The sequence below is a fragment of the Stylophora pistillata genome, chromosome 1, assembly GCF_964205215.1.
Source record: "Stylophora pistillata chromosome 1, jaStyPist1.2, whole genome shotgun sequence".
Classification (NCBI taxonomy): Eukaryota; Metazoa; Cnidaria; class Anthozoa; order Scleractinia; family Pocilloporidae; genus Stylophora; species Stylophora pistillata.
In genome coordinates this window covers 41,109,491-41,123,687 of record NC_142519.1, presented here as the reverse complement: position 1 = coordinate 41,123,687, position 14,197 = coordinate 41,109,491, and the positions used below count along the sequence as shown (strand labels likewise).

The window sequence follows — 14,197 nt, the reverse complement described above, 5'->3', positions numbered from 1 at the left end:
TCAACGGCAGACTCACTCGATATATTTATACGTGTCTCCTCTATAACAAAAACCACCACAACTCGCCAATTTACAATTCAAATTGTATTTTTAGCTGCGCAGGAAAAATGTCTGCCAGAGAGGGCATTAAATTGTTTTTCTTCCGTCCATGACGACCTAGCTGATCACGCGGTACGCTCCACCTTTAGCTTCTTCATTTACTGAAAGGCGACGTCATCAGCCTCCGTGTGATGGAACGAGGCGTCTTCCACAGGAAGCAAAAAGCTGGAACGTCTTAATAGCTACTTTAAATAATTTTTTCATAAGATTCTCCCTTCAATGGACATATGGAGAAATATGGCATGTTACCCTTCCACGGGCCGCCTCAGCTGCTCTTAAGGTTTTCAAAACAGCTTGCATCCATTTTACGAGCATTGAGTCCGGCTGTAGGGGAAAAGAAAGACGTAAATACATTATAAGATAAAACAAAACAACAACAACAACAAAAAAGTTAAATATATAAAGTAACCTTCCCAGCATGAAAACGAATAGAAACGATGTGATGAAATCCGTTTTACACAAACGCCCCAGCCGGACCAACACTCAAGGTCTTAAAATAACTGAGGAGAATGTGCCAGCTACCTTTCTATAATATCAGGAAATGGATAGATATTCTAGTCTTCTCGGATAAGGACGAATAAACCGTAGCTCCCGTCTCCTACACTTATTATTTAGTTAGTTTGGTTAGGCAGGGGACTTTAAAGAACCCACTCACGAGATTACTGTGATGTGGTCTGGCCTGTTTACTGAGAATTTGGGGTTAGGTGTCAATTGGGACGAAAGATCTGTTTCTTTCTCCTGCCATTCCCGTGGCGAATAAATGAAATTAATGAATATATGAAGTTCATATATCTTGAACAGCGGTATTAGATACGTACGATGCAAGATCCTCGCAGTAGAGAGCGGTATTTATGCAATAGCAAAAATCAGGCCTGTACGGGACTCGAACCACTGACCTCTGCGATACTAGTGCAGCGCTCTATCAATTGAGCTAACATGCCAACTGGGAGCAGGCCGTTAAGTTGATTCGTAAAAAACCCGTGATGATAAATCAGATACAATGAATATATCAAGTTCGTATACTTTGAACTGCGGTATTAGATACGTATGACGCACAATCCTCGCAGTAGAGAGCGCTATTTATGCAATAGGGAAAATCAGACCTGAAAAAAAATCAGGCGTGTACGGGATTCGAACCACTGACCTCTGCGATACTAGTGCAGCGCTCTACCAATTGAGCTAACAAGCCAACTGCGAGCGGGCCGTTAAGTTGATTCGTAATAAACCCGTGATAATAAATCAGATGCAATATATTCATTGTATCTGATTTATCATCACGAGTTTATTACGAATACAATATATTCATATATTCATTGTATCTGATTTATCATCGCGGGTTTATTACGAATCAACTTAACGGCCTGCTCCCAGTTGGCTTGTTAGCTCAATTGGTAGAGCGCTGCACTAGTATCGCAGAGGTCAGTGGTTCGAATCCCGTACAGGCCTGATTTTTTCAGGTCTGATTTTCGCTATTGCATAAATAGCGCTCTCTACTGCGAGGATCGTGCATCATAGGTAAATTAAATTAAAATTAAAAATCAAATAAGTAAAAATAACATGGCCTTGGTGCAAAATTAAAAGAAACCACACAAACTACATGTCACTCACAAAACTGTAGACTTTTCAAGAGACCCAAGGGGTCTGGGTGAATCTGAAGTGATTACTCAAGAAGCCTGACTGTCAATGAATCCTTTACAATCCAGCATTAGTATTCATGATATTCTCCACACTGTTCTCTCTACATTTCCTATCAAACTGACAAGGAGAATTTGTTTGCCAATCAGGAGTTTGTTGGATTGGCGATTAGAATTTCCTTGATTCGCATTGGACCTTTATTTTTGATTTCAGGGTGATACTGTAAGGAGAAATTAGAACCCAGTCCCCCTCAGGGGTTTAATGGTCAAAACAATTTAGAGAGGCTCCTTCATTTTCACATTTAGAAAATGAAGGAAAAAGTCATATAATAATAATAAGACTGCTTGGAAGGTGTAAGTAAGCTTAAATCAAACATTGTATAGGAAGTATGATCATTTTTTGGTCAGGTTGACCAAGGACAAGAATAAAGAGAAAAGTATTGTCCGCAATAAACACAGATGATGTCATCATTAGTAAACTTGGAAAGAAATTAGTGGAGGACACAAATTTGTTAATTAATTCAGTTGCAGCCGGAGCATACATGTGAGTCAGTAAGTTAGTTATTAAACACATGTCATGGTGTTTTCAATTGTTTTCCACTGCTACAATTGAAAATCATTTCTTCAGCTGACTACTTGCATACTCTTTCACCACCATTTCAGCAAGAGTTATTCAAGGCTTGATGTTCATGATCATGTTAAGGATTTCCACAATTTTGAAAGGAAATTAATTAAATAAATGATCTTTTCTGAGATGTTAAACATACTTAAACCCTTTTTAAATGGTTCCAAAGGTTGATCTTCAAAGAAATCACAGACAAGCGCCGCCAAATCATCTATTATTCACTAATTGATAAATTGTGTCATCTACTATAAAAAAAACAAAAAACAAAAAAACAAAACAAAAAAAATGAACAATCAAAACAGAAAGGAAAAAATGCTTGGAATGAGTGAAAGGAATTCAATTTTCAGATCCTTTTCAGCAAATGGTGACATTAAAGAGTTGTTCAGTTATTACGGAACACATAATTTTAATGAAATAAATTTCATTTGACATTTAGATGAAATTCAACCCAAGAAGTGATCCTCACAAGTAAAGTGCAAATTATTTTAAAGCAATTGCAAAAAATAAACCAGAAACATTCAAGCTTTGAAAAGATTTGAACCCCTGCCTCCATGATACTAGTTGGGCAGTCTACTACCAACTGTCAGCTACAAAGCCACATGTTGATAGGTAAAATTTAGAGGCATATCTGATCATAGTATTTAATAAATAACTCAGTTTAAGCTGCAGATGAAAATCAAGCAATGCACCAACACATACTAAAAAAAGATACAGCCCTTGCGAACTGAATTCCCAGTTTTCTGGGAATTCCTGGGAATTCTAAAAAAAAATTCTCAACAATGCAATAAGCCCTGATTTGAAAAGCTTGGAATAACTGGGAATTTCTGGGAAAGGAAGGCTCCAGTTTTGTGAGGACTTGAAATTCCAAGGAATTACAAGGAATTCTCACCTATACAAACTACTTATAAGTTAAGAAGGGTGGAATTCTTGGGAATTTCTGCGTCCAAATAATTCCAAGAAATTCTCAATACCGGGAACCTAAGGGTTTTAAAACAAGAAGTAATTTTGGAGGCTTAAAACTTTGGTTCAATAAAAGGTATGCCTTACAAATTATACCAAGAAATATATTACATAATTATATGTATATGTTTATCATGAAATTTATTTTTCAAACTCAGTCTTTGCAAATTTTAACATTAATAAGCATTTTTTCATGAAGCAGCCGTCGATTAAATTGTCAATTAATCCAATGTACTCATATCACAGATTTGCTTTCTAAACTTTAAGGACTCGTGGATTCCATGATCATAAAAGTTCTTATTGTGATGCAAAATGTCTCATCTCCACAGATGTGCTAAACTCATAAAACATAAACATAATCATAAACAGAGGAACACTTCTGAATGTGCACATCCATTTGTAGGTGAGAATCTCAACACAGGTCACCCAAGCTCTGCCACAGGCTCTTTCACAGTGGATTATTAAAGAGTTTGTCTAGTGGTTTAGTTGGGCTTGCTTTTGAGCTCCGTAAATGTAAAGTTGTGTGAAATAATCAAAGAAATAAAGTCTTACCTTGATAGAGAGCACAGACTACTCTCTATGAAGGTAAGACAATGTGAGTTCACATCGTTATTTATATCATCGTCAAAACATGGATCCAAGGTTAATCATCGTCCAAAATCAAAGAACTGGTCAGGGAAATCAAAATGATGTTTCGGGCTTCTCTTGAGACCGCAATCGGGCAAGCCAGTGGATTCCCTTTACTAGCCAATGACAATTCCCAAAATATCCATGTGATCATGCCCGTGATCTGAAACAAAGAAAATTCCGTTTGGCGCTCATCTTTGAGTGTACTTTTCATCCGTTGATCGCTGGTGCGTGAAGTTATTTCTTTTCTTAAATGTTTTGCATCTCTAAAGATGGGTTTTAGCATTGTTTAACGGGAAGACGAGAACAGCGTAAGTATTGTAAATGAAAAGCAAGTCGTTGGCGCCGTGGAATTAAAAGAAGGGACTACAGCCCTTGCGAATTAAAGGTAGGAATTCCTAGGAATTCCTAGGATTTTCCTAAGAATTCCTAAGAATCTATTCCTAGGAATTCTTAAGAATTCCTAGGAATTCCTAGGAACAAAGGTGTGAATTTTCACGGTAATTGGAACATGGAATTCCTAGGATTTCCTAGGAATTCCAAGGTTTTCTAATCTTGCTTGGTGTGGGTGCGTAATTCCCAGGAATTCCTAGGAATTCCCAAAAAAACCTAGAAATTCCTAAAAATTCCTTGTTTATAGCCAACAGGACTTGGAATTCCTGGGAATTCCTGGGAATTCCTAGGAATTCTTGAGAATTTCAAGGAATTCTTAGGAATTCCAACTCAGAGCACCTGAATGACTTCCCTGGAATACTGTGAATCTAAAAACTTGCTGGAAATTCCTAGGAATTTTTAGTAATTTCAGGAATGTTTAAGAATTACTGGGAATTTTAGGAAAACCTCAAGGCAACTAATATTAAATAAATACATGCATTATCAATGAAATTTATTTACATGTTCAAGTCAGGTTTACAGTTAATTATTTAGTTTATTAGCTTCGCCGACCAGCAGGGACACCGCAACAGCTTGTGCCAATTACTGCAGGCCTAGTAAACCCACCCATCCCAACCCAGGGGATAGGACATCCATCACGTTCAGTTATCTCATATGTGGGAAATTAACGTCTCCTACCCTCAACCCTGCAGGAGACAGGACCTCCATTTATTCGTCCCTATCAGAGAAGACTAGAATATCTAACCATTTCTTGATGTTCTAGAAAGGTAGCAAATTCTTGTCAATTATTTTAAGACCTTGAGTGTTGGTCCGGCCGGGGCTCGAACCCTCACCCTACCGCACAACAGTCCAGCGCACTATCCATTGAGCTAACTGGGTGGCGGTTAAAAATTTGCTATTATATATTAACATGAACATGTAGTAATATTAGGAAGAAATTTCTTTTTTTTTCTTGAAAACTTCATAAAAATTGTCCTCAATTACAGCTATTCATTTAAAATAGTCCAAGTGAATTATTAAATTTGGTTTGACACAAATTGTGAATAAAATCTGTTGATTCTTTTTCATGAAATGCAATAACTTGGGTTATTTTTATTGCAATAAATAGTAGTATCACTCAGCTTTGACTTAATTTAATGTAGTTGTAACTTCTTTGGATAAGTCTTGTGTGTTAAAATTCAAATGTAAGCTGTCAAGCAGCATCTTCATGCTCTGCTGTTTGTTTTTGCTGATTCTGCGAGTTGAAATTGAGAGATTTCTTCTCAATTTTGACTGAACACTCTTGAGGGTGAAAGGCTTAATTACAGTTAAATAATTGATTTTTTAATCAAATTCTTGTTGTAATTGTAATAATTAATTGCAATGAAGTTATCCCAAACTGCAGACTAAGCAGCTGTAATTGTCTTTTTCTGCTGGGCTCGCAGCATGCTTAAAACGCGACTCAAATAATCCTGAAACCTTTAGCTCACTGATAGATTTATTTAATTGTAAAGCGTAAGCTTAAGAAACTGTGGCATGCAAGTGACCGATTCGATTCTCAGTTTTGATCACGTACCAAATATTGCAATTTGTACTCGCCACAAACTTTCAGAATCATTAGCTTTATAAATGGCCGCTCGACCCTTGTACCGACCAGTCGATAACTGTAATGTCCCTTCTTTTAGCTTCACGGCGCCGACAACTTGCTTTTCATCAATTTAACACTCGCGCTATTCTCGTTTTCCCATTGAACGACGGTAAAACCCATCTTTAGAGATGTCGTATTTGCAAAACAGTCGAGAAAAGAAATAACTTACGCACAAGCGATCGACGGATGAAAAGTACATTCAAAGATGAGCGCCAAATAAAGGTTTCTTTGTCTACAACCCACGAGCATGATCACGTGGATATTTTGGGAATTGTTATTGGCTTGTAAAGAGAATCTGCTGGCTTGCCCGATTGCAGTCTTAAAAGAACGCGCAGGGTTCAACTTCTTGACGATGGTTTCATTTAATAGATCAATGGTTTGAAGATGATGTAAATAATGATATGAACTCACTCAATGTAGAAATAATCGAGAAGAATCGAACGTACTACTAATGCACGATTTGTGGCCGAAAGCTGTCGAGGAAAGAAAGACTCGAAACCCTGACTTGAGCTGTGTTCACGGCAAAGGTGAGAAACAACACAAGGCAATCACAAGTTCCTTGAATGTGATTACAAACGTGTTTTACCTTCATTATTATAACCGATGGATACCACCTTATGAAGTATAAGAACTACCTAGATGATCATAATGTACCAATACCCAAATCGACGAAGTTGGACCATAACAAGCATACGTCGACACCGTCCATTTCGCGGCCATCTCGATTCCTTTAAGTCTAGATCTTTGACGCTAATCCACTGAGCTTAAAAGCGGTGCCAACAGTCAAGTTCATCTCATAACGAAGAAACATTTGTACAAGAGAAGGAAGCGATTAGAGTATGTTAGAATTCTTGCCTACAAACGAATGTGCATATTCCGAAGCATTGACCCCTGCTTATGATTTATGTTTATGTTTTATGATTTTGGCACAATTCTGCGGACATGAGAGTCATTTTGCATCGCAATAAAAACTTTTTATGATTATGGAATCCAAGAAGCCTTTGAGGTTAGAAAGCAAATCTGTGGTATGAGTGCATTGGATTTAAATTGACAATTTGTACTTAATATAATTGACTGCTGCTTTATGAAAAAATGCATGTTAATGTTAGGATTTACTAAAACTTACTTTAAATAATAAATTCCATGATAAACAAATTGTTCAGGTATTTACATCTCTTGGTACATTCTGTTTAGCACATCTTTCATTGAACCAAATTTTTAAGCCTCTAAAATTACTCCTTATCTTATAACCTTCACATTCAAGGTATTTAGAAGTTCTTGGAATTATTTGGATTTCAGGGCTATTTAATTTGCCTCAAATTCAATACCCAGAAATTCCCAATAATTCCACCCTTGTTAACTTAAAGGTAGTTGCATAGCTGAGAATTCCTAGGAATTCCGAAGAATTCCAAGTCCTCACAAAACTGGAACATTCCTTTCCCAGAAGTTCCCAGTAATTCCAAGCTTTTGAAACCAGAGCTTATTTGCATAGTTAGGAATGTTTGAGAATTCCTAGGAATTCCAAGTCCTCACAAAACTGGAACCTTCCTTTCCCAGAAATTCCCAGTAATTCCAAGCTTTTCAAATCAGAGCTTATTTCCATAGTTGGGAATTTTTGAGAATTCCTAGGAATTCCTAGGAATTCCAAGGAATTCCCAGAAAACTGGGAATTCAGTTCGCAAGGGAGTAGACGTATCATGACTACCTGGTACGTACAAACAAGGATCGAGCGGCCATTTATAAAGCCACGATTTTGAAAGTTTGTGGTGAGTACAAATTGCGATGTTCGGTTCGTGATCAAAAATCGAATCGGTCACTTGCATGCTAGCTTACGCTTTACAATGAAATAAATCTATCAGTAAGCTAAAGGTTCCAGGATTATTTTAGTCACGTTTGACAAGCTGCGAGCCCAGCAAAACAAACAGCTGGTAAGTCTGCAGTTTAGGATTACTTCATTACAATTTATTGTTTCAGTTACAAGAAGATTATAATTAAAAAGTTAATTATTTAGCTGTAATGAAGCCCATCGCATGTTAATATACCATAGGAAACATTTTACATGTTAAGCTTAAAGCATGAAAATAAATTTAATTGATTGCTTGAATTTTATTTGGGAGCTAATGCATGTATTTATTTTATATTAGTTGCCTCAAGGTTTTTCCTAAAATTCCCAGTAATTCTTAAATATTCCTTTTCACCCCAAAGTGTAACATTCACATTTGTATACATGTACTGTGCTGAAAACGATATTGTTAATAGTGCATAACAGTATAAAACTGCAGGTTAAATAGCCCAGGGCTTATACACCTGTGCAAGGGGTTTTAAGAGGGCTTATAAACAAATGGCCTTACAAACACACCTGTAATATAGATATCTGACGGGGCTTAAATTTACCAGAACAAGAAGAGAAATTTGAAACAAGCTATGGCAGCTCTAATCAAAATATGTTTTTTCAGCTTAGATCATTGCCTCATTCCAGATACACTTCAGGACTTGATTGAAAATGTAGACATTATTGGAGTCATTAAAATGGACCACTGGGCAATTGTACTTCATTTGCAAGAGTTTGAGGAGACTAAGAAAAAGGGCCAGGTTTCTAAAAAATGAACACATCATTTTTGTCAGATGAAAAGTTTATTCAATTTATAAAAACGAATCTGGAGATATGGAAAGAAGAAGGAAAAGAATCCTCAGACAAAAGAGTTGCTTGGGATTGGATTAAATATAAGGTTTGCTTTTTTGGATGCAATACTCAAAAGAGCTTACTAGAACTAAGTGAGATAAAGAGAAAAGTCTACACAAGAATTAACTCCAAGCCACTCAAATACAATTTCAATAAAATCCGTGCAAAGAAGTTGATAATATTCTGAGTAAATTTAAAACTGAGTTAGAAAAATTTTACAAAGAGAAAGCCAATGGATTAATTGTATGTTTAAGGGTGGGATGGCATGAACATGGGGAAAAAAAGTACAAAGTATTTTAAAGTCTGGAGAAAAGAAACCAATTACAAAGAAACCTATTAGGGAACTTTGTCTAAACAGAGTTATAACTATAAACTATGAGAAAAAATAGGCTCATCTTTGAATTATTTTAAAAATCTGTATTAATAGTATTAACAATGAGAAGCAGCATGATTAGTTGGATCACTTTCTTGGTCAAGCTAGCATTCCATAATTGTCAGAGGAAGAAAAACTAAGTTGTGAAGGAAGATTAACTATTGAAGAACGTGTCAAAACACTTGATACTTTTGGAAATGGAATGACAGTATATGTACAAAATTTTACAAATTAAACTTTTTAGAGCTCTGTAGGTGAGCTCATGACCGACGCTTTTAATTGCTCTTTTGACTCAAGAGAAATGTAAAATTCAGAAAAACAGGCAATTATTGCATTTATTGATAAAACAGGTAAAGATCAAATGTATTTGGAAAACTGGAGGCTGACCTCATTAGTCAATGCTGACTCTAGGCTTGCTTCTAAGGTCATCAACAGAATCAAAAAAGTCCTTCCTTGAATAATCCATCATAATCAAGTTCTGACTGGTGCACTATCCCCTCAGGGGTACCCAGGGGTCCATCTTGGGCCCCTCGTTTTTTGTGATATTTATTAATGATTTGCTTCATGCTATTTCCTCTGGGAGTATGGTGGCACTGTATGCAGATGACTGTTAAGCCTCAAGAGTTATCTAAAGTCCATGCGGTAAATGAATCATTTCAGGAAGATCTCAACAATCTGGCTGCTGGGTTAAAAAAAAAAAATTAAATGAGCTTTAATACATTCAAAGAAATGTAGGTTATTGCAGATCACTAAAAAATGATCTCCAATCTCTGCTCCTCTACTACTGGATGGTACTTCCCTTGAAGCTACTACTGAGCTCTCTGATCTTGGTTTACTAACTGATTACAAATTGGCATGGAACTCTCACATAGACAATATCACCAGCATGGCGAATAAAGTGCTTGGTTTACTCAGAAGAAATTGCAGAGATTTGAGAGATATTTCTATGCTCATGCAGAACTCTTTATTGTGCCCTGGTTAGGCCTCAACTTGAATACGTCACCCTTCACTGCCAGAAATATCATGACTTTGGAAAGAGCGCAACGTCAAGCTATGAAGTTTACTTTAAAATGTGAAGATGACTACAATATTCGCAACTCTAAGCTTAATCTGCTGTCCTTAGAATGTAGGTGATTTCTCTTTGATGTGTTATTTTTTTGTAACATCTTGAATGGATATGTTGACATTGAGAACTCTACAACTGTTCAGTTTTACACTGATACTGCTAGGCACCCTTTCAGAGGGAAAGAAAGACTTTAAAGAAGAATTATGCCCGTACAAACACTTTTAAATTTAGGTTTTTTAATCGTATTATTGATATGTGGAATTCACTCCCACTTTCAATTAGATCAGCATCTTGTATCTCAAGTTTTAAGTGTGGTGTGAGGAACTTCTTGATGAATCCCAACTACACTGGTAAAATTACCAAAAACTCATGTTACGTGCCCGAATGACCAAAAAATGTCCGCTAACAAAGCATATATGAAAATAGACTCCCGAGTACGATATATGGCACGCAACAAAAATGTAACAACAAGCAGTTACCCATTTTAATTAGTTTTACATTGTCTAATTTACTTAGGTTAAAGATTAAGTTAAGCAGTTCATAAAGCAGGCTTACAATCCCTCATGCCGTGTAAGTGTTCTTCGTTTTGATCAACTTCCAGTTCCAACATCCGCCGACTGAAGACCACAGCACTTGGCTTTCTTGATTTATCGCATTCTTTCCTTGTACACAAACTCTTCCGGAGGACTCCATAGTAAACTCTGTATTCTCTATCTTCTTCCTCTCTCGACTCAGTATCGTCTTTTTCATCTCTTTCTTCTCTCCGGATATCGCAAGGTCAAAAGGTCATAGCCTCGTCATATCATAGCTTCCAAAAGTTCAGTCAGCAAGCCACGAGGGTAAGCCCTCGGGCAAATCTCTTTAGTACTTCTCACAAGCCAGCTTTTATACGTTTACTTTGGTTATCTAGAATATTCTATTACTATTTATAATGTATTACATGTTGTACTATTTTTGGAAACTGCTGAGTCACATGAAAGAAGTTTCTGGAACATTACAGATTATAGATAATTCTAAAAAAGTCTGGGATTGCGTGACAGATTCAGTAAAAATAATTCGATCCTCATAACACTCATGGTCACATATTTTAGAATTTTTATATCAGATTTTAATGAACTACATTTATCATAATTATTAAATTATATTTTCAATTTATATATCTATATATTTAGTTAGGTGGTTTGTCTGAGGATAGGGTCTTGGACTCTTTTACAGACCATCCTTATGACATTTCCTTTTGTTAAAAGTAATGATTTCATTTTGTTAATTGCCATTAAATTGTAATAAATAATCAGTCCGGTTTTATCAAGGGTAGATTTATTGGAGAGGTTGTTTGCTCAATTCTCAACATTATCGATCACGCAGAATTGTTAAAGATACCTGGTATTCTACTGTTTATAGATTTTGAAGAAGCCTTTCACTCTATTGAATGGGATTTTCTTTATCGATCACTAGAGGCCTTCAATTTTGGTCCAACCCTAATAAGATGAATAAAAACTTTTAATAAACTCTTGAGTTAAGTTTATAATAATAGCTTGTTTTCCAAGCCTCTTAAGTTAGAAAGAGGTGTAAGGCAAGGCAACTCTTTGTCACGCTATTTATTTGTTGTGGCAAATGAAATTTTAGTTATATCTCTTAGATGAAATGAGCATGTTAAAGGCATAAAAATCGATAATGATAAAAGTAGAACACTCCTATATGCCAATGATAGGACCACTACTCTGGTGAACACCTATTCGGTAGAAATCGTGTTGCAAATCCTGAACAATTTTGAACTACTGCTTTGGTTTAAAAATGAATAATTTATTTAAAAAAACTAAAGTGATATGGATTGGGGCAAATAAGAATTCATTAGCAAAACGTATGGGTCTTGAGAGGTACACTGGAGTTAAAATGCTAGGAATTCACTTCTGGTGTGATCAAGAAAAGGTCATTGAACAAAATTTTCATGAAAGATTAAGTGACATTCAAAAAATTATCAAACAATCATGAATGGAGTTTGAGGGGTTTGTCCTTGTTTGGCAAAGTGACCATTACAAAATAGTTTCTTATACCAAAGCTGTTAGACATTTTGACAATAAAAATAAACTGAGAAATATCACCAGTACACTCCCCAGTTTTAGTTGAGGCGCACTCAGTCACGTGATGCATTTTGACCAACAGCATTTGAGTTAAGCTACGTTATAAAATATAGTGAATAATGTGTAATTACCACTGAAATACTTAAACAAGGAAGAAGAGAAGGAAAATGAATAATGAGAAAAAATGAAAAAAAGTTTTGCCTTGATAAATTGCATTCATTTCAATACATTTGGAATGGAATTAAATTCAAAACTAACGACCTGAACAAAATTGGAACATAACTAAAAAGAAGTTCAGACTTTCTCCCTGGAGCCCATCTTTTCTCTTAACTTAGTATTACAAATTTTAATGTCTAATTTGCAGCAGTAGTGCTTCCACCTTTGTTTTTATTTAAACAAGAAAGGGTTGAGGAGGGCCTTAATATCCAGGGGGTCAGGGAGTTTTAATAACTAAATCTATGCATGTATTTTCTTGTTCACAGGTAGATAGGCCTGTAACTGGGGGCCAGGGTTAAACAGTTGCAAGTGGCAGTTTATATTATCCCCTCCTCCTTCCACTAAAGAATATTTATATTTACCTGCAGGATGCAGCTTCTTTAACATATAAAACAAATCCAATATGTTGTCCTTTGCATCCAAACTTTCTCTGCAGGTCATCTCTGTCGGCAGTATTCATTAATTATCACTTCAATCTGCCATTATTAAAAATATCAGCATTTCATTATCTCATGCTCTATAAAAAAAAAGTCATTCAGATGACTGGAGTAGGCCACTACATGCATGTACCCTGTGGTTTATTATAATCATGGAGGGGAGTGCTGTACTAGCAACGGCAAGAGTACCATATAACCCCATACATTAATTATGCATTCAGTCTTTGTTCAATTAAAACAATAGCGATAACAATAGAACACCGCAGAGACTAGTAGTCTTTGTTTTGAAAATTTGGATTTTTTTTCTAAGTCTTTTTTGAAGCACGGTAAATTTGGCGCGTTTTGGCTTTGCAAAACAGAAAACTCAAGTAATTTTCCAGAGGTTTTTAATTTTGAAATATAACTGAATGTTCAGTTTCGCTTTGAAAGCGTAAAATTGGCCGGAAAATAACGTTAAGTCTACGGTCAGGCTTTGAAGTTTGTCAATGCAAAGTTTAAATAAATTTTGTGTCTTACCTGTTCTTGTGGTTTTGGTTGATTCTTTCATTATCCTTTCGTGTCCTAGTGATGAAAATTGTTTGTGAAGGCCGGTGCATACAGCGATGCAAAGAAACCTTTGTATCTAGTCTTTCTGGACTTGACAAAGTTGGGCGATATGTTCGATAACGTTTCCAAAGGGATCGTTTCCGTAGTGCTGACGCCACATATATTCCTGTAGGTAGCCATCGAAAAGTCCTTTGGATGTTCCTGTTTGGGGCAAGCCTCGCTTGATTCCCCACCATGTATTTTCGATACCCTGTGTGTGCGCACCGGTGAATTCCGGCGCATTGAAGCCATTCCATCGCAACCCTTTTTTGAACATCGCCACTCGTACCCGTCTCGCGATGAAGCACGTCGCGTCCAGCTAAGTTCATTGCTGCGCCCAGCTCGAGGACATTTTACCCACGTCACAAGCAGGTTGTGATCCTTACACCACTGTATGCACCGGTCGTGATCCGATAATATTCGAGAAAGTCGAATAAAATTCAGTCTCCCCATCTCCGAGTTGTTGTTGTTGTTCTTCCTTCTATCTTCTTCTTTCGTTGATGTTATTAGAAAGAGGTATGAATAAATTTTGTTTTCTATGTGGTATTTGGCCAATCGTAGAGAAGAAGAAATGCATTCTTTAGTGCAAAGGGGACCTTTGGTGCATTATATCAATGCACATATTGTTATGAAAATTTTTTTACTGAAAGGTTAAAAAAAATGTAGCTTTTGGAGAGCCTTACCACTATGCCTTATCACTATGCGTAGCATAGTGGTAAGGCTATGGTTTCATAATTGTCTGATAATAACGCGTTGTCTGAGGAGCGATGGTTCAAGGCTCAGCAGAACTG

At 36.4% G+C, this 14,197-nt stretch overlaps 1 long non-coding RNA gene across 1 annotated transcript; it reads right to left on the bottom strand.

Annotated features, from left to right (window-relative positions):
* LOC148742551 (uncharacterized) lies at positions 1–2,609 on the bottom strand. Its single transcript, XR_016000212.1, has 2 exons — positions 2,501–2,609; positions 1–423 (listed from the first exon to the last, which is right to left on the bottom strand). It is a non-coding gene; the product is annotated as an uncharacterized LOC148742551 (long non-coding RNA).
* Positions 2,610–14,197: the final 11,588 nt, after the last annotated feature.